This window comes from Bactrocera tryoni, unplaced genomic scaffold (assembly GCF_016617805.1).
Source record: "Bactrocera tryoni isolate S06 unplaced genomic scaffold, CSIRO_BtryS06_freeze2 scaffold_25, whole genome shotgun sequence".
NCBI lineage: Eukaryota > Metazoa > Arthropoda > Insecta > Diptera > Tephritidae > Bactrocera > Bactrocera tryoni.
Genome location: NW_024395977.1, coordinates 8,473,747 through 8,493,015, shown reverse-complemented (window position 1 = coordinate 8,493,015; position 19,269 = coordinate 8,473,747). Strand labels below are relative to the sequence as shown.

At 34.3% G+C, this 19,269-nt stretch overlaps 1 long non-coding RNA gene and 1 other non-coding gene across 2 annotated transcripts; both read left to right on the top strand.

The window, feature by feature from the left end:
* Positions 1-1,718: 1,718 nt before the first annotated feature.
* On the top strand, positions 1,719-4,193 carry LOC120780963. The gene is made up of 2 exons (XR_005705983.1): positions 1,719-2,505; positions 3,958-4,193. It is a non-coding gene; the product is annotated as an uncharacterized LOC120780963 (long non-coding RNA).
* Positions 4,194-6,373: 2,180 nt separating this feature from the next.
* LOC120781018 lies at positions 6,374-6,577 on the top strand. The gene has a single exon (XR_005705994.1). It is a non-coding gene; the product is annotated as a small nucleolar RNA U3 (small nucleolar RNA).
* The last annotated feature ends 12,692 nt before the right edge of the window (positions 6,578-19,269 follow it).

Below are 19,269 nucleotides of genomic sequence, written 5' to 3'. Positions count from 1 at the left end.
ATGAGCACCCAGGGTACCCGGGTACCCATCGCTATAATAAAACACTTTCGAAGTTTGGAAGCGAACGAAATTATGAAAAAACAGTTAAACAATTCTTTTAAGAGAATATGACAAGTAATTTACCTGTGTTTGACTCTTGTCGCACATTTTATTTTTCTGGAAGAGAAATCATGATAGCGAAATCTCGCGCTCTACGGGTGGGACATGGTCAGTTTTCACCTTTACACGTCGACACGTATTCGAAATGTTTGTAGTTGTGGTAGTATCGAAGAATAGGCTTATTTCAGTGACTTGGGAGTACACAGTTACGCAGTTTGGCAACTGTGAATCAGTGAGAAGTGAACAGTTGATGAGGAATGTCGTGTAAAGCACGGAAAGTCGACTGCGTCGATGTGCATAGAGCGGCTTTGCGTTAGAATCGACATTATTAACTATTAATCGAACAATTTCGAATACTTTGTGGACTCAATCGAGCATTTATGAGAGATAATAATTGGCAGTTCGTAATGGAAGATCATCTATCACCTCATCAATTCGGATGGTGAGCAAAATTTTGTCCAATGATATTACGACTTTCACCGTACGGGGAAGATGACCAGTGAGTCAGAAGAGAGTGAAGCAGAGGACACAGCCGCAGGTGTATCAACTATAGGGGAAGAAGCAGATATTAAAAATGGCGATGAACACATTGCAAAAAACAGAACTGTCTGGTGTAAGAAACCGCCTGAAATTCGACAAACTGCTTCTCACAATATTTTGCGACAGAAAAGTGGCCCTGCTAGATCTACAGAAACATTGTTAGGAGATAAATTTAGGACTATAATCTCAGTTGAAATAATTGATTTTATTGTTCGCTATACTAACCAGAAAACTCTAATCGTCTATAAAGATCATAACGCGCAAAATCCTAATTCGAATAGAGGTTGGCGTTCGGTTACTGTGTAAGAAATGTATTTGTTCATTGGGATTCTCATTTGCTCTGGCGCCAATAATACTATATGTGAAAGAGTAACTCGTATCCTTTTTATCTTTATCCAACGCATGCCAAGTATGTACAGAAAATGATAAAGCTACTCCTATACGTGATTTATGGACAATGTTCAATGCAGATTTGGGTAAAGTAAAGTACGGAAAATTATACTTATCGTAGACACACAAAATTCACACAGTACATTCCTTTGAAACTCGAAAAAATGGCATGAAAAGTTGGTGGATTTGCGATACTGAAAACGCTGCCAAAGTTCGAGAAAAAAATTAAGGAAAGAGAGTAATAAAAGAACTTACAGCTCCGTTCAAAGGAAGTTTCCGAAATACATATAACAATGGAAACTTATTTAACGACTTTGCCTCTTGCTAAATACTTACTCCCATGCAAATTGGCAAACACTGGTACATTGAAGAAAAATAAACCTTATACGTGTATATCGAAAGTAATATGTACTTATTGTGCTGAATAATTAATGAAGATTTTAATAAATTTATGTTACGAATTCATGTTATCAGTTATTTATTATCCCAAGTTATATAGTTAAAACATTTATCTATATTGAATCTCATTTACAGATGATTGCATTGTTTTTCATATAGTGGGTACCCGGGTACCCGGGTGCTCCCCGCGAGTTACATAATTTCATACATAATTTTCAACTTCATACATTTTTTTTTTTCATTTTGAATACTGAAATAGCTTTGTTGGAAGTTAAATCGCAAGGATCCGGAACCTCAGTTCGATAAGAAATTATTTCACCGAATTGCTAGCAAAAAAGTGTGGTGGTGGGCACCCGGATACCCGGGTGCTCACATAAGGGTTAATTGTTGATTCACGGCTAGTCATAAACCTAGAAATTCCTTTAATATCGTATGAACCGTCAAACGTATATAAATTAAATCCACTTCCAATAAATTACAAAGGGAATATGATTATTCCAGAAATAAAGGCAGAATATTTAATATACAAGTTTGATTTAAATCAATATTCACTTATAAACCAAGTAGATCTAGATAAATGTTCTACTAACTCAGAGAATCATTACCAATGTCCTGGAAATTTAACTTGGAAATCAGCGACGGATAATTCATGTGAAGTAGCAGCTTTAAAACAATTAGAAAATGAAGCATGTGATTTCAAACCTTCTACAAATGAAAACGTTTGGATAAAATTATCTTCTCAAAATCGGTGGCTTTACAAATTATTTAGCAAAGCAATGATATATCTAGAATGTGATAATAATCAACAAATGCATATAGAAATCCCTAGTCAAGGCATTATGACAATAAGAGAAGGATGCACTGTCCGGCATGAAGGAGTAACTGTAACAGCATCCCATCACATACAATCTGAAATTAAAAAATAATTGCTATCCTCTTCTTGGGTGAAAGATATTGAAGATATTCCAGAACTACAAGTAAAACCTTTTGATTCAACATTAATAAACAATACTAAAGATATCGTACATCTTAAACAACAAATAGAACTCCTCAAAACAGAAAATATAAAATTAAAAGGTATAAATTTTCATCACGTAAGTGGTCACGTTTCGCTAACATTAGTTTTGATAATAGCATTAATCATTACTATTTTATATATAAGATCCAAATGTGTAACAAGAACTGTGACTGTTCCATTTGAACTTCCAGTTAGACATAATTAAAAAATATTAATAATAAAACATAATATACAAGTAAAGTTAAGATACAACTTTGGCCCCTGGCAGAATGTTCATAAAGATATGAACATGAAAGTTTAGTAACCTTAACATAGAATTATATATTCAAAATTATATTTTTGACACAACTACATTAATACATAAAAATATACATGTAAACAATAAATTGTAATATGAGACTTGCTCATAAAAATGTGAAAATCATTGCACATAAAAGAAAACTCATAAATTAGAGTATACATAATACTAATATTAAAATACAAAATATACATACTCGAAATATTAATGCACACAAGCAACAGATAAGAAAGTATCAAGCGTGTGTACGTATGTGTATAAGTGCGTTAGATGTACTAATCTAAAAAACTATAAAATATCAATGCGTTGGTATCTGAAAAATGTTGAATTTCGTAAATTATAAAGAAACATTGCACCTATTACTATATGCTATATATATTTCTGGCCTAATAATGTAAATAGGCATATTTATCAACGAAAATGTTTTATTTTTTTTTGTTTTTGTCGATTGCTGTTTTGTTTCGGGCTCATACGCATAGATCCATGATTTGTCACCTGTGACGATCTTATAAACGTCTTTTGAAGCACCGCGATCGTATTTTTTCAGCAATTCTTTACACCAATCCACACGAGCCTTTTTTTGAGCGATTGTCAAATTGTGCGGGATGCAACGAGAGCAAACCTTTTTTACAGCCAGGTGTTCATGCAATATCGAATGTATGCTGGTGGGAGATGCCTCTATCTGAAGGTATGTTACATGACGGTCTTGCATTATCAGTTCACCTACGGCATCGATGTTTTCTGGCACAACGGCTGTTTTTGGACGACCTTCACGGAATTCGTCTTTGAGCGAGCGTCGGCCACGGTTGAATTCGTTGTACCAGTTTTTCACAGTGCTATAGGATGGTGCTTCATAGCCATACAAAGATTTTAGTTCATCGATGCACTCTTGTCGTGATAATCCACGTCGAAAGTTGTGAAAAATGATCGCACGAAAATGTTAACGAGTTAATTCCATTTTTTGGCCGAGATGAATTTTTTAATTCCCTGTAAATAAAACAATTTACGATTAAATGGCAATGGAAATGTCAGATTGCACCTGGCAACATTTAGTGTTGCCCTAGGCCAGAATATATATAGCAGCCCTCGTATATATCAGCTAGTGCATTATTTTCATTCATAATTAGTACATACGACATAATAAATTTTTTAAACTATAATTTAACGCTATCATTTAATACTTTTCCTTTTACTTCATTAAAATACTTTTTAGAAACCATAAATGAAAATACACGGGACAACTGATACTCTTATGTTTTGAGACGATAGAAAATGCTGCACTTTTGCCTGTTTAGAACGCAATACATTAAGAAAAGAACACACAACTTTCACAGCCCGTGCACAGAGCATTATAACTGAAAAATTTTTGTGAGAAAAGAAATCGTTATAAGATACCTTAAATTGCCCTAAATATACGGTATAAAGCCAACCGGAAATTTGAAAATGTTATATTTGCATTAGTTCATATTATTTGGGGGCTAGGGCAAGTTTTTACAAAATTGTATCCATTTTAGGCATAAAGATCCATTGGTTTTAGAAAAACAAGTATAGGGGTTTTCCATAAGAGCGCTATAAAAGTTTTTGAAGTTATACTTCTTATACGAGTTCGGAAAGGTTGCGATAGATTCAGGTTGCGCAACCTTGCTCAATATGAATCTACGCACCTTGTCTGCGAAGATGTTCGAGCAGCAAGCGAAGCGCTGACAATCGGCGATCGTTTGTTCGTTTGTTTCGGCACAGCTCGGCTTTTCTACCAACAACACAATGTTGCCATGCTTATGCTGTTGTTGTTTTTGTAGAACAATGTTTCAATTTTTGGTTGGTGACATATTCAATTAAAAAATTAATTCCTTCCTTACCTCCTACGTGCTCATCGTAATTTTTGAAACGTTTACCGCCTAGACCACCATTGACACTTGAATTGCATTGTCCTAATTATGGTTTGGTTATGCATGAAAGAAATATACAATGGATCGCCGATTGTTGGTGACATGTTCATATGTGTACGCATATGTTTGCAATGTATGCAAATATATGTATATATAAGTATATAAGAATGTATGAACATGCAAGTCAATGCGCGCACATGTAATACATAAGTATATTGATAAGTGATGAATATATGATTTCAATTTCTGAACGCGCACATGCGTATACATACACTCATATGAGCATGTGGAGATACACAAGATAGGATAGAAGATGTATGCCTTTTAACATCGTATACTATACAAATAAATATTTTTCTTACTAATAGAAATTAAATTTATCACAGCAATATACATATACATAATATTGCTGTGATAAATTTAATTTTATTAGTAAGAAAAATATTTATTTGGATAGTATACGATGTTGAAAGCAAAAAATTAAAAGTTTATTCTGTCGAGATTCGAACCTGAGACCTGTGGTATCATCTTGACTTTCCAAGCGCTTACCACCAACACCACCATTGACACTTAGGTTGCGCTGACTTAAGTATGGTTTGGTTATGCATGTACATAAGAAACATACGATGGTTCTAATAATTTTGTTTAAGTATAGAAATATGCTTTTGTAGAACATTTGCTTTCGCAAATATACAAACAAATGTGCAAACGACATAATATATGTACATATGTGTGTATGATTGTTTCGCATTTTACTTCTACGCCGGTCAAATTTCTAAACAAAAATCGGCTGAAATGTGTGAGAAAATAAAAAAATGGACAACTAGGGCAAATAATTTTTAAAAAATTTATTGACAATTAAATATAAATGAAAATACATGTAAATTTACTTAAATTTATTGAAATTTCGTTTCGCATTTTTCGGCACTTTCAAATTAATTAATATAAGTAAAATTCACGACTTAACCCGCACACGTCTTATTCGCGCAAAATTTCCAACTTTATGAAAATTGGCGCATTTATTGACACTTCAATTTTATGTAAAGTTTAAAACATGTTTACATATGAATATATAATATATTTGATTTTGGCGCAATTATTGACACTTGTCTTAATATAGAAAATTGGGCCAAAACGAAACAATGAAATACATACATAATTACTTTTGCATGTGAATATGGAAATACCGACGGCAAAACGCAAAGGCATATATTGCACATATGTACATACATACATACATAGAAGCGATTTCTTGGCTGAAAGCAAAAATTGAAGCATGAGAAATTGAAATGCCGACGGCAAAACGAAATTGCTTACATTCGTACATTGCGTATGAATCATGAAAATATCATCATAATGTTTAGGTAAATCTTTTATATATTTAAAATGAGTTATTATAAAATAAGATCACATATTCATTTAAAAATAAATTCTGTTGGGATTCGAACCTACGTATCTCCACCGTGCTTATCGTAATTTTTGAAACGCTTAACTCCTAGACCACCATTGACACTTGAATTGCGTTGCCTTATTATGGTTTGGTTATGCATGAAAGAAATATAAAATGGATCGCCGATTGTTACCTCTTTCCTCGCTGCTGCTGCGCATATGTATGTTTTTGTGCTTGTTCATTATTGAAGTTATACAGCTTTTTCTTTCCTTTGTCTTTCATTTCTGCGAATTCTCAACTATTTTATGTGACCTTTTGTTGAAATACCCTGCGTTGACCGTTGAAAAATTAAGGCTATACTTTACAGGATTATTTCTGTAGTTAGTCTTCATTTACATTTTTTTGAAAACCGACCCGCGATGACGAGGTATATCATTTTATCTGACAGCGTGAGGTTTAAGAAGTTCATTTCTAATTGTGTCTTGTGGCATATTAGAAATGATGTTTCTTCGAAAATCGTTCGCTTACAACGGATAAAACGACTTCTGAGTGGTGATTTTAATGAATAAATTCCTTTTGGTTGAAATGCTCTGCGTTGGCCGTTGAAAAGTTAAGACTATACTTCTCAGGATCATTCATTCCTTTCATTTCTTAAAAGAAATTAATGACCTTTAGAAATATGCATATTTGCATTATTTCGTTGTCATTTCCATATTCGTAGCAATGGAATTTCTATGGCATAAATAAAGTAATGGCCGCCGATTGTCACCCCTTGCCGCTGTAGCAGCTTCGCCTACAAACATGAGTAAATATGTATGTATGTAAGCACCAGAAAGTTGTGCAATTTATGATTTTTAGCTTTTGCCATCGTCGCGAAAAAACGACTTGTTGGCAAAGGCTTGCTCGGGGAGATAATAAATTATAATAAATTTATAAAATGTGAATTTAAGTTTTCTAGTTTTCTTTCATACAAAATGATATGCATTTCTTGGAATATCACTAAGAAGTATAACTTCATCCGCGCGTAGGGACTCCACGCACCTTTTTTAAATATGACAAAAACGGTTTGGGATATCAATGAAATTTTTTAGTTGCTGTGAAGTACATTTAATTCCATTATGTATGGAACTCGATTTCTTTTTCATGGCTATCACAGACACGCTTGCAGAAGTCCAGACGCTGAACCCAATTTTCAACGATTTCCAAGCATAAATCGGCCGATCCTGCTGCAATTTCACGTTCTCTGTTCAAACGAAGTTCATCAATCGCCACTCCCTTGTTGGCATAGACCATAAACTTGGCATAGCCCCACACGAAATAGTCCAACAGCGTCAAATCGCACGGTGGAGGCGGCCAATTGACTTGGTTTTTAATAAATCAATTGTGACTATGTGGCTTGTGGCGCTGTCCAGTTGGAATCACATATTGCCCAAGTACATATCATCCAATTCGAGCCAAAAATATTTGGTTATCATTGAGCGGTAGCGATTCCCATTCACAGTAATGCGCCAGTATTAACCATCACGGAAGGTGAATGGCCTAATGACGCCTCTTGCCCATAAACCGCACCGAACCCTAATTTTAATACTCTCGCAGCAAAGTTTCTAAGGAGAGTATTATAGTTTTTTTCACATAACGGTTGTTTGTAAGTCCTAAAACTAAAAGAGTCCGTCTGTCCGTCCATCTGTCCGTCCATCTGTCCGTCCATCTGTCGGTCCGTTTGTTTGTCCGACCGTCCGTGCAAGCTGTAACTTGAGTAAAAATTGAGATATCATGATGAAACTTGGTACACGTATGTATTTTTTGGCTCCATGATAAGGTTAAGTTCGAAGATGGGCAAAATCGGCCCACTGCCACGCCCACAAAATGGCGAAAACCGAAATCCTATAAAGTGTCATAACTAAGCCATAAATAAAGATATTGAAGTGAAATTTGGCACAAAGGATGGCATTAGAGAGGAGCATATTTGGACGTAATTTTTTTGGAAAAGTGTGCGTGGCCCCGCCCCCTACTAAGTTGTTTGTACATATCTCGGAAACTACTATAGCTATGTCAACCAAACTCTATAGAGTCGTTTCCTTAAGGAATTTCTATATACAGTTCAAAAATGGAAGAAGTCGGATAATAACCACGCCCACCTCCCATACAAAGGTTATGTTGAAAATCACTAAAAGTGCTTTAACCGACTAACAAAACACGTCAGAAACACTAAATTTTACGGAAGAAATGGCAGAAAGAAGCTGCACCCAGGCTTTTTTTTAAATTGAAAATGGGTGTGGCGTCGCCCACTTATGGACCAAAAACCATATCTCAGGAACTACTAATCTAATTTTACAGCAAAACAAAAAAATATGTAAATGACGGATAATGAAATCTCGATTATCACTTTATCATGCGAGAGTATAAAATGTTCGGTGGCACCCGAACTTAGCCCTTCCTTACTTGTTTTCTATTCATTTCTCTATTGCGAAACCCAAACGAACCCAGAACACAGAACCAGTGTTGCTGGATTTTTTATGAATTAAAAAAAAAATATTTAAATTTTTAGGAAAAAAATGCTTTTTTCCCTTCATACATTCATTTTTAACTTCGAAAGTGTTGCACATATAAGAAAACGGTATAGAAACAGATTAGAGAAACTGTAATTCTTAATTTTTCTAAATTTATTTCGTCAAAATCGGACAAGTGGTTCGCGAGTTATGTTAAACTACGTTTTTGCCAAAATGTTACAACTAAGAGAAAAAACATCAAGATAAGGAAAAAATTTAAAAGGTCATAAAAAAAAACTGACACATACGAACGCTAAACCCTTTGAGGGTTTGACTATACTGACCTAATACCATCACCTTGACTTCGAATTTCTCATCCCCCAGATTAGCTGTTGTAGTGTGCTATCAAAAGAATTGGATACGACGGCGATCCTGTGCGTTTCAATTAATACTTCCATTATCCACTTCGTCATAACGCAGTTACGCTAGCGCCAATCCCTTTTCGTTTTCTACAATTTGATTCCATGGCGATTGTGGTCGATAAGTTAATTCGATCGCTACAGTTTATTCCGCCTTAACTCCTGGATCCCCGACGCCCCGATCGTTAACGCTTATATTTATTAATCTAAATATTAACTTATATATTGTATTACATAATATTGTATATGGATGAATATAAAATTTAAAAAATGTATATCCCGTAAACAGTGATTGCGAGTGTATGTATCTTAATAATATTTTACGCAAGTTGGTGAGGGTGCAGATACATACATATGTTCAGTATAAAATGAATTAATCCTCTAACTTTTAGTCCAAAACGATCAACAGATATTTTGTTTGCTGGCAAAGAAATAGTCGTTTGCGGCTATGGGAACATTGGAAAGGGTTGTGTACAAAGTCTTCGAAGAAAAGTTTGCATAGCAAATGCATAGCCTTTCATTTTAAAAAAATTGTGCATGGTTCCAGCATAAATGGATTTCGTTTAAATCAAATTGTTCGTTAAAAGCGCCCATACACGGGCACACAAGTGCGTTCGATCGGTATGTGTGCGCTGGCGGTTTATCGTGTATGGGCTTGTTCGCGTACCGATCCATGTTCGCGAAAATGTTTGATTTTTTACGATCGGTGCGCGAACATGTTTATCGTGTATGGCGTTGTCGGCGCACAAAATCTCATTTCTCTCGTGTCACCGAACAGTGAAGATCGCGGACAATGGCAAGTGTTAAGGGGAGAGCCTGCTTTCGAGGCTACAAAAAATCGATTTTTTTGAGGATTTTTTTGGGAGGGAAAGAAATAATTGATTCAGGCGAAATTTCTAGGCTTTATAGTTATATATTTGAACATCTTTCACAAATTTTTTGATACGAAATCTTTGATATTCTGCCTTTCGGAAGCAATTACCCGATGCATCTCGCATGTACATTTTTCGGACGGTGGGCAGGATGCAGGTCGCAATTTCTATCGGAAACAAAAAATTCAAAAAGATTCATATTTTTTATTAATTTATCCTCTAGTTAAACTAAGAAAATTCCAAAAAAAAGTGTAAAATTTAAAATTTTATTAAAAATTGAATAAATAGTGGCTTTTGATCAAAAGAATTTTACTTTATGCTGTTTAAAAATATGTTAAAACTTGACTTTTCTTAATATTTTCTTTAGTTTAAATATAAGATAATTTTATGTCAATGATAATAAACTTTGCCCTAATTCCATACGACGTTTAGTTTTTTTTTCTATCCTGCCCGCCAATTAAGAATAATCGTAAAAATGAAAAACCGAGAAATCACGCTTCAAAGTTTTCGCTTTTTGCCTAAGCGCTCATACATATGTATTAGGCCGAGTCGATTTGTGGGGAGGCAAAAAAATCGCCCATTGCTCTATGAAAATCATATTCTAGGGATCAAAATAAGAAACTTTGCCGAAGGAACCATACCTCTGAAACGAATTCTGATGTCCCCCAATTTGGGTCGAACTTTTGGGTAGGGGCAAATTTTGAAATAGAATTGAAATTATCATTTCATTCTTATTACCTCTGAAAGTGAGGAGAAGTAAAGCAATAACCACTATGGTATTTCAAAAAAAAAAATAAGTGAAGTGACCATTCCAAATCAAAAAGTTACAATGAATCCACCATCCTCTACACCGCAAGATGAAGCAACTACATCAACAACTATCGAAAACCCAATGAGTCATATACCCAAGCATGATGTTACTGTTTTTGGTGTGTCTACTGATTTGACTGACCTTAATTTACCAACCCATCTGGATATCTTGAGATATTATTTTTACTTAAGCGAACGTGCTAAAACAGAACAAAAAAAGCTTTCCAATAAATCATTCACTATTCAAGTACAAGATAAGTTGATTGGAATTTGGGAAAAACTTGGTATGGAAATAATGCTGAAAAAAAGTGTATGTAATAAATTGAATAAATTGCTTGACAAGTATCAAGAGCAAATCAAGAGAAGAAACAACACCCAACAATTTACAGAGTATGTAAAATCTCTGGAAACAATTTTTTACATTGGAACATGTAAATGCGATTTGAAGGCAGCTCCATGTGCATGCGGCTGGGTTCTCGAACGCCTCAAAGAGTTCATGCACGATCAACATAATCAGAGAGGACTAACAATGAATGCATTTATGATGGAAACTGAAGAGCAAGGAGCAACGTCTATGCCATCAATGCCAACATACCAAGATCCCGATGATTCAACATACGCACCGCCACCGGTTCAAGAAGATATGGATAGAAGCACAATACACAGAGAGATACGATTGTTTTAACTTTGCCTTGGTATGTGACAGATTTGGTGTGCCTGACAGAGTAGCATCAGAATTGGGAACCGCTCTTTTGCAAGATTTTCAAATTAAAGATAAGCATGGGAAACCTCTCATCATGGATAAATCGAAAGTTCGCAGAGAAAAAGAGAAATGCAGACAAGAAGTGCTTCGCAAACGGTTAGATGATACCAATTTGTTAGCGTTTTCATTCGATGGCAGAAAAGATGATACTTTAACGATAGATAAAATTGATGAGAAGTATCATACTAGGAAGGTAAAAGAACTTCATCTTGTTATTTTGAGAGAACCCAATTCTGAATTGATTGGTTACGTAAGACTGGAACATGAAACCGCTGAATACAAAACAACCAAATTAAATGTTTTTTTCAACGATAAAAATATATCACTGGATACATTAATTGGAATATGCACTGACGGTGAGCCAACAAACACTGGCCCACACGGTGGAATTATACGACGATTCGAATTGCTGTTAAAAAGACCATTGCATTGGTTTGTTTGCCTTTTACACTTCAACGAACTTCCGTTTCGGCATTTGTTTGAAGCTTTGGATAAATCAACTAGCACTGGACCAAGATCGGCAACCGGAAAACTGAGCCGTTAAATCAAAACTTGTGAAACTCTTCCGGTAAGTTATTGCTATCACTCATTTATTATAATTGTCAACCATTTTTAATTATTTTATTATTATATATTTTTAGGTGGTGGACGGCTTCCAGAAAATTGAGTTGCAAAATATGCCCCCTGCTCCAGAAAAAAAAGAATTTTCCACCGATTCGAAGTACTTATATGACATGGCCCATGCAATTTCTAGCAGCGTGGTTCCGGTGGATCTGGCTAACATCAAACCAGGGAAAATTGAACATTCTAGGTGGCTCACCAAGGCCGCTAGATTATTGCGATTATATGTGACAACGGAAAATCCAGATGCAAATTTAAGAATTCTGGTTGAATTTATAATTAAATGTTATGTGCCAATGTACTTCAATATCAAGTATTACAGCTCTGTCGTGTACGGCAGTGCATTATTTTTCAAGTTCATTGGTTGGTCACGATTTCTAGAACCTCGTTTACGCAAAATTGTCAATCAAGTAATTAAAGATAATTCATATTATGCGCATTCGGAAAATTTCTTGTTATCAATGTTGTTTGATGATAGGAAAGAAAAGCGCGACTGTGCCATCAAGAAAATTCTACGCTATCGAACCGATGTTGACGAGCCAATGGAACTTAGAGTTTATAAAAAACCAGATATAAACTTTAATTGCACAAGTTATACGGAAATGATCAATTTGAATGAGATAAATATCGTATTTGAACCACCATTCAGGCGAAGCATTCCGTACGATACATTGAAAGAATATTTAAATCAAGATGATCCACCATTTAATGATCCAAAAATTCCATCACACATACAAGGAACGGAACGGCATGTTCAATTGCTAGCTAGCGTTTCCAAACGGTTTATACCGGAAAATGTAGAGTCTGTTATGGCGACGACATAAGAGAGCCGTGCGAAATTGCCCAGACTTGAAAGTAAAGAACAAAATTTTTTTTTAGTTTCTTTTCTATAACTCACTTAAATTAATTTTTTCATTTACATATGTTCTGACTAAATAAATTTCTTAAGAGAAAAAATAGATATTATTATAAATAAATAAGTAAAAATAAAGAAAAAACATAGCCATTTAGCTGATTTTTTCATGTAAAGGCCAAAAATGGTGATTTTTTTAAATGATTGTATAGGGAACCCCCCAGGGGAGTTCCAGGGAGTGTGCCACTGGCATGGGTGGATCGGCCGTCCAAAGTTAGTGGGGGTCGGTCATACATTTGGACTCGATTGGAGCACTCTAAATGGGTCAAAGTGGGATTTTTCAAAATTTGCCCCTGCCCAAAAGTTCGACCCAAATTGGGGGACATCAAAATTCGTTTTAGAGGTATGGTTTCTTCGGCAAAGTTTCTTATTTTGATCCCTAGAATATGATTTTCATAGAGCAATGGGCGATTTTTAAATCGACCCGCCCTAATATGTATACATAGTGTAAGAAAAATAAAAGTTGGAATAACTTATTAACGAAATACAATGAAATAGATAAAAATGCTACATTAGAAATAAATTCCAAGAAATGTTCCGCTTGCCTGTCGCACATGTTAACTCTGTGAAGAACGAACGCAAAATGGATTTGTGTGTCGTATATGGGCGAAACGAATTCACACCGATCGATCGCACTTGTGTGTCGTGTATGGGCACTATAAGTTTCTTGGAATTTATTTCTAATACAGCATTTTTATCTATTTCTTGGTATTTCGTTAATAAGTTATTCCAACCTTTATTTTTCTCAATTTTATTTTTATATTTATCACTTTTCGTTTGCCAAATTGCTAATTCATTTTTCATAAGATCAATAAATTCTGATACGAAAGCTTCAAACAATCGATTTTTTTTTTTGCTTAAATCTCTTTAAAAATTATCTAAGAATTTGTCTGAAAGTTATAGATGGGAATTCGAAATATTATCGAAGATAGAAGGAAATAGTGACCGAGCTTCTAGCAGATATACTATATGTATGAGCGCTTGGGCAGAAAGTGAAAACTTTGACGCGCGATTTCTCGGTTTTCAATCTTACGATTTTTCTTAATTGGCGGACAGGATAGAAAAAACTAAACGTATGGAATTGGGGCAAAGTTTATTATCTTTGGCATTAAATTATCTTCTATTTAAACAAAAAAAAGCTAAGAAAAGTAAAGTTTGAACATACATATGTAAATTTTTTGGTCAAAAACCACTTGTTTCTTCAAATTTTAAAAATGTTTATATTTTTACACTTATTTATTGAAATTTTCCTAGTTTAACTTGAACAAAGTTATTAACAAATATGAATCTTCTTGAATTTTTTGTTTCCGATAGAAATTGCGACCTGCATACTGCCCGCCGTCCAACAAATGCTCATGCGAGATGCATTGGACAATTGCTTCCCTAAGGCAGAATATCAAAGAATTCGTATCCAAAAATTTTCGGATTATGTTTAACAGGTTCCCTGTCCCCATACAAAAATTAATTTTTATTGGTACACGTGCAACACTTATTTTTGAAATTATATCGCTGTCAAGATATGTGGGATAGTTCAAAAATACATCGATAACCTCTAAAAATGCCTACAGCAATATAATTTCAAAAATAAGTGTTGCACGTGTACCGTCTAGATTTTTAAATAAATTGGAGTGTGTACTCGAAGTGCGTTCTTATTTATTTAGTTGGGCAAACCATATTAAATTTTGTAAGAAATAAGTCATAAATAGTTAAAGTGTGGAGCTTGACAAGTGCGTTCTTATTTATTTAGTCGAATAAGTAGTGTATGAAATAAGATGGCTTCTCGTGCTAAGTATACAGATGAAGAGATACAGCAATTCTTACAAGGAAGTGAAGATGATAGTTTTTTCACTAATGGAAGTGAAGACATTTATGAACCTGAAGAGGATGACGATAGCGAAACTGATGAGGAGGACCAAGATCAAACTCTAGAGGACGTTGAAATGGAAACGCTTGAAAATGAACATAGTCAACAAGACATAGAAACATTCCATGGCGATAATCAAAATACAGGAAATGAAAAATGGGTATAGGATATTCTTCCAATTGGTAGAGAAGTATTTACAGGCAATTCTGGAGTACAAAATATCCAGGCTATTTCAAGTGAAGAGAGCGCTGTCATTATTGCAAAGATAGTTAAGTACTACATAAGTGATGACCTTATTGACACAATGGTAGAAAAAACCAATGCATATGCTGAATATTTAAAGATAATAAAAAATTTTCGAGAATTTTACGTTGGGATGAAGTGAGCAAGGAAGAAATGAAAAAATTTTTTGCCATCATACTGTACATAGGAATAGATAAAAACCCCACTATAGAACATTATTGGAAAAAGGACCCACTATATTTTGCTCCTTTCATTCATAAGATCGGTATTTCGTATAACCGCTTCAGTAGTATACTGCGTTGCTGGCATTTTGCGGATGTTCAACCCAACAGCGATGATATTTTATACCGAATTAAACCTGTTATAACACATATCGTTACAAAGTTTCGTGAGCTGTATGTGCCTGGTGATGCAATCAGGGTTCTCATTTACTACTCCGTAGCAGCAAAATTTCTAAAATTATTGCTATGCTATCGCTACCGCTCTCACTTTGTCGGGAGCCACAGCGTAGCTTAAGCATAACAATGTAAAGTATGTGCTCTACTATGCTCCGAGTTTTGTTAGGTAAAAAACTATAGCTGGAGCGGGAGCAAAAAATGAAATTCTGCGCTATGCTCTGGCGTAGCGGTAGCAAAAAATTGGGAGCGGTAGCACAGCAGAGCAAATGAAAATTTTCATGTGCTACAGGTCCCGCATGTGTTTGTTGTTTTTTTTTTCTTTTTGCTATTTTCTGTCATAATATTTGAATTAATTGAATAATTCAAACAAAACAATGTTATGCAAATCATTTTGGCACTTGTTGCGTCAAGTGCCTTTATAAATCTAAAATCAAATATTTTAAGAAATATATTAATAAAGTGAATTAGATAATAATTGAATAAATTATAAAATTTTTTTTATTATGTAAAATATTTACCATTTTTATATTACCAAGAACATCATCTATTCCAAATGTATTACAATACTCAATTACTATGAATTTTCGAAATTAATTTTAACTACATTTACTTTCCCCCTTTTTATATACATTAGGGTGTTTTTATTTTTTTGAATTATTAATTTTGTTCGGTCCCGTCACGAAATTTCCTTGGAAATACCCCAAAATTCCCAAAAAAAAAATTCCCTGAAAATTTTAGCCCTACATATTAACATTAAGAACTGGACCGAGGCATGTAAAAATTTTCCATAGAAAATACACTACAATATTGGTTTTTTATCTTTAAATTCCTACAGATCAGAGGTATTTTTGGCATCGCTCTTCTCAGTTATACAAAAAAATACGAATTTCGTGGAAAAATCAGGTTTAGACACCTCGCCTTTATCTTTTGGAATACACGTGGTTAATATTCATCTACTGATTACCAGTACCAGTTTTAATCCATTGCACTGCGTATTTGCAGTTCTATTCTATCATTCCCAATATTTAGTAATTTTATAATTTTTTAGGAAGAATCAGTTTGAAATTGTACTCATATACATACTTCAATGTATATTGCAAAGAATCGAAAAGATTTCTGTATATCTAAAATTATAATAAACCTTTTTATCAACACTCCAATTATTCCGTTATATCTTTATGTTAGATATCGCGTTTGGTTTGTTATGAATGCATTTGCGTCCTTGACCAATAATCTAGCAAAGTATCCGCAGTGCCTTGACGATGAAAATTCCAATGCCATTTTTTGTTGTGATATTAAATATATCGGACGGGCTCGTCTTAAAAAACTACCTGGTTAAGAAGCAAAATCAGTATAACCCATATACTAAGCATGTTTGGAAATGAAAATTTTTACTTATTTCTTTCTATTTTTGAATTACTAAAATTTTCAAATGATTCTTACATAAATTTTGAACAAATGCTTATGATTTGAAATATAATTTTTGTATTTATAAGCTGTATTGAAATTTAGTATAAAGAGATAAAATGTATCCTATGTCCTTACCCTGCTTCTAAACTACCTCCCCACCAATTTTAAGCCAAATCGGTTCAGCCGTTCTTGAGTTATAAACGACTTTCTTTTATATACCAACTTGTACCATACTTGTATATGCCAGAAAATAGCAAAAAAAGAAAAAAAAAACAACAAACACATTCGGGAGCTGTAGCACATGAAAATTTTCATTTGCTCTGCTGTGCTACCGCTCCCAATTTTTGCTACCGCTACGCCAGAGCATAGCGCAGAATTTCATTTTTTGCTCCCGCTCCAGCTATAGTTTTTTACCTAACAAAACTCGGAGCAGAGTAGAGCACATACTTTACATTGTTATACTAAGGCTACGCTGTGGCTCCCGACAAAGTGAGAGCGGTAGCAAGAGTAAAATGAAATGCTACGAGAGTAGCGTAGTTTTTCAAATGCTGGATACAATAGTAGTAGATGAATCGCAAATCAACCATCAATTTCGTTTGGCCATAAAAACATATACAGTAGACGCTCGGAAATTAGAACCACTTTGTTTTTGGGGTAGTTCTAATTTCCGAAATGTTCTAATTTCTGGACGGTTTTTCTTTAACGTGAATAATAAAACTAAGAGTTAAGCCACTTCCAAAAACTATATAAAAACATTTTTTTTTATTTCTTTTCTTATTTTTTTTTTAAACATAACAATTCAGTTCATTACATAACAATTATTAAAAAAAAAACAACTAAAAATTTCAGAAATTAATTAAAAACTATATAAGGGCCAGTTCAAAATTAATTTTTGTTTGACATATAATCAGTAATATTTGTTAGTTTTTTTGGTTTCTTTAAATCCGATATGACAATATCGTTACGGAGGGCCAATAGATTGGTCATGTGCTTACTGGAAGACAATTCACTCTTGTTGCACCAATTTATTAAATTGTTAACGCTTTCAATAGCTATAACATTTGAGATAACTGATGTGTCATCAACAACATCGTCTTCACTGCTATCAGAAAACTCATCATCGCTACTTAGGTCATCACCAGTTCGGTCTTCAAACTCATCTTCATTCCATTTCTCGATGTCAGCAATACACATGAAACTGTTTGGATCAATTTCTGCTAAAAGAGTTTGATTTACTTGGAGAGATTCATTGCAGTCTCATTTTTGTTAAGCAACTCTGCTAGTGGCACATCATCATCGCTGTCGTATTGGTCAGAGTCCCAATTTAGCAACTTTGACCAAGAATTCCTCATCACTTTTGGAGTTATCTCATCCCAAGCTTGTTTCAGAAATATTATTGCCTTTCGGATGGAATGGGATTTCAACAGACTATTCAGTGCACCACCTTCAGCTATTATTTCAGCAAGTAATTTACTTCTGTAAACAAGTTTTGTTAACTTTATGGGATTTTGATCCATTGGTTGCACAGCTGCTGTCACATTTGGCGGCAAGAAATATGCAACTATGTTGCCATCTTTGCTTTGAAGATGCTCAATCGGTGCATGCGCGGAGCAGTTATCGATAAGCAAAAGAGCCTTTCGGAGGCAAGTTATTTTTTGAGAAAACTGGATGACCTGTAAACAAAAAATATTTTAAAATTAATGAAATTAAAAGCAAAATTATTTCCTCTTACTTCATTAATAAATATCTTGTGAAACCAATCGTGAAAGATCCGAGACGTCATCCAAGCATTTTTGGAAAAGTTGTAATGAAGTGGATTTTTAAAACCTTTGAAGCTCCTGGGATTTTTAGCTTTTCCAATAACTAAGGGCACTAATTTGTGAGACCCATCAGCATTTGAACCAAGTAAAATTGAAATTCGTTCTTTTTGAATTTTGTATCCAGGCGCACTTTTTTTCACAAGCAGAGACATATGTTTTTATCTGGTAGGCAACGATAAAATAATCCGGTTCCGTCCACATTATATAATTGCGACTCTATTAACCCCATCTCAGTGACTTTTGCACGGAATCTGTGAATAAATGGAGTGATGGAGGCAATATCACTAGAAAGAATCTCGCCACCAATTTTTAAAAAACGAATGCCGTGTCGCTTTTTAAATTTAGTAAACCATCCATCGCTTGCTCGGAATGCATTTTTATTCTTCACCAAAAATTTGTTTAGCTTTTTCCTTTAATATTGTTGCTGTCAATGTACACTTCCTTTCACCAAGAATGGGAATTCCCCTGTGTTAAAAATGAAAAAAATTCTCAGAAATTAGGAAAATAAGGCAAAACAAAAACTAAAATATAACTTGGGGATTCCCCTTTCTATTTTACATTTGTTCAGTAAAATAAAAATCAAGAATGGGAATTCCCTTGTGTTAAAATGAAAAAAAAGCTCTC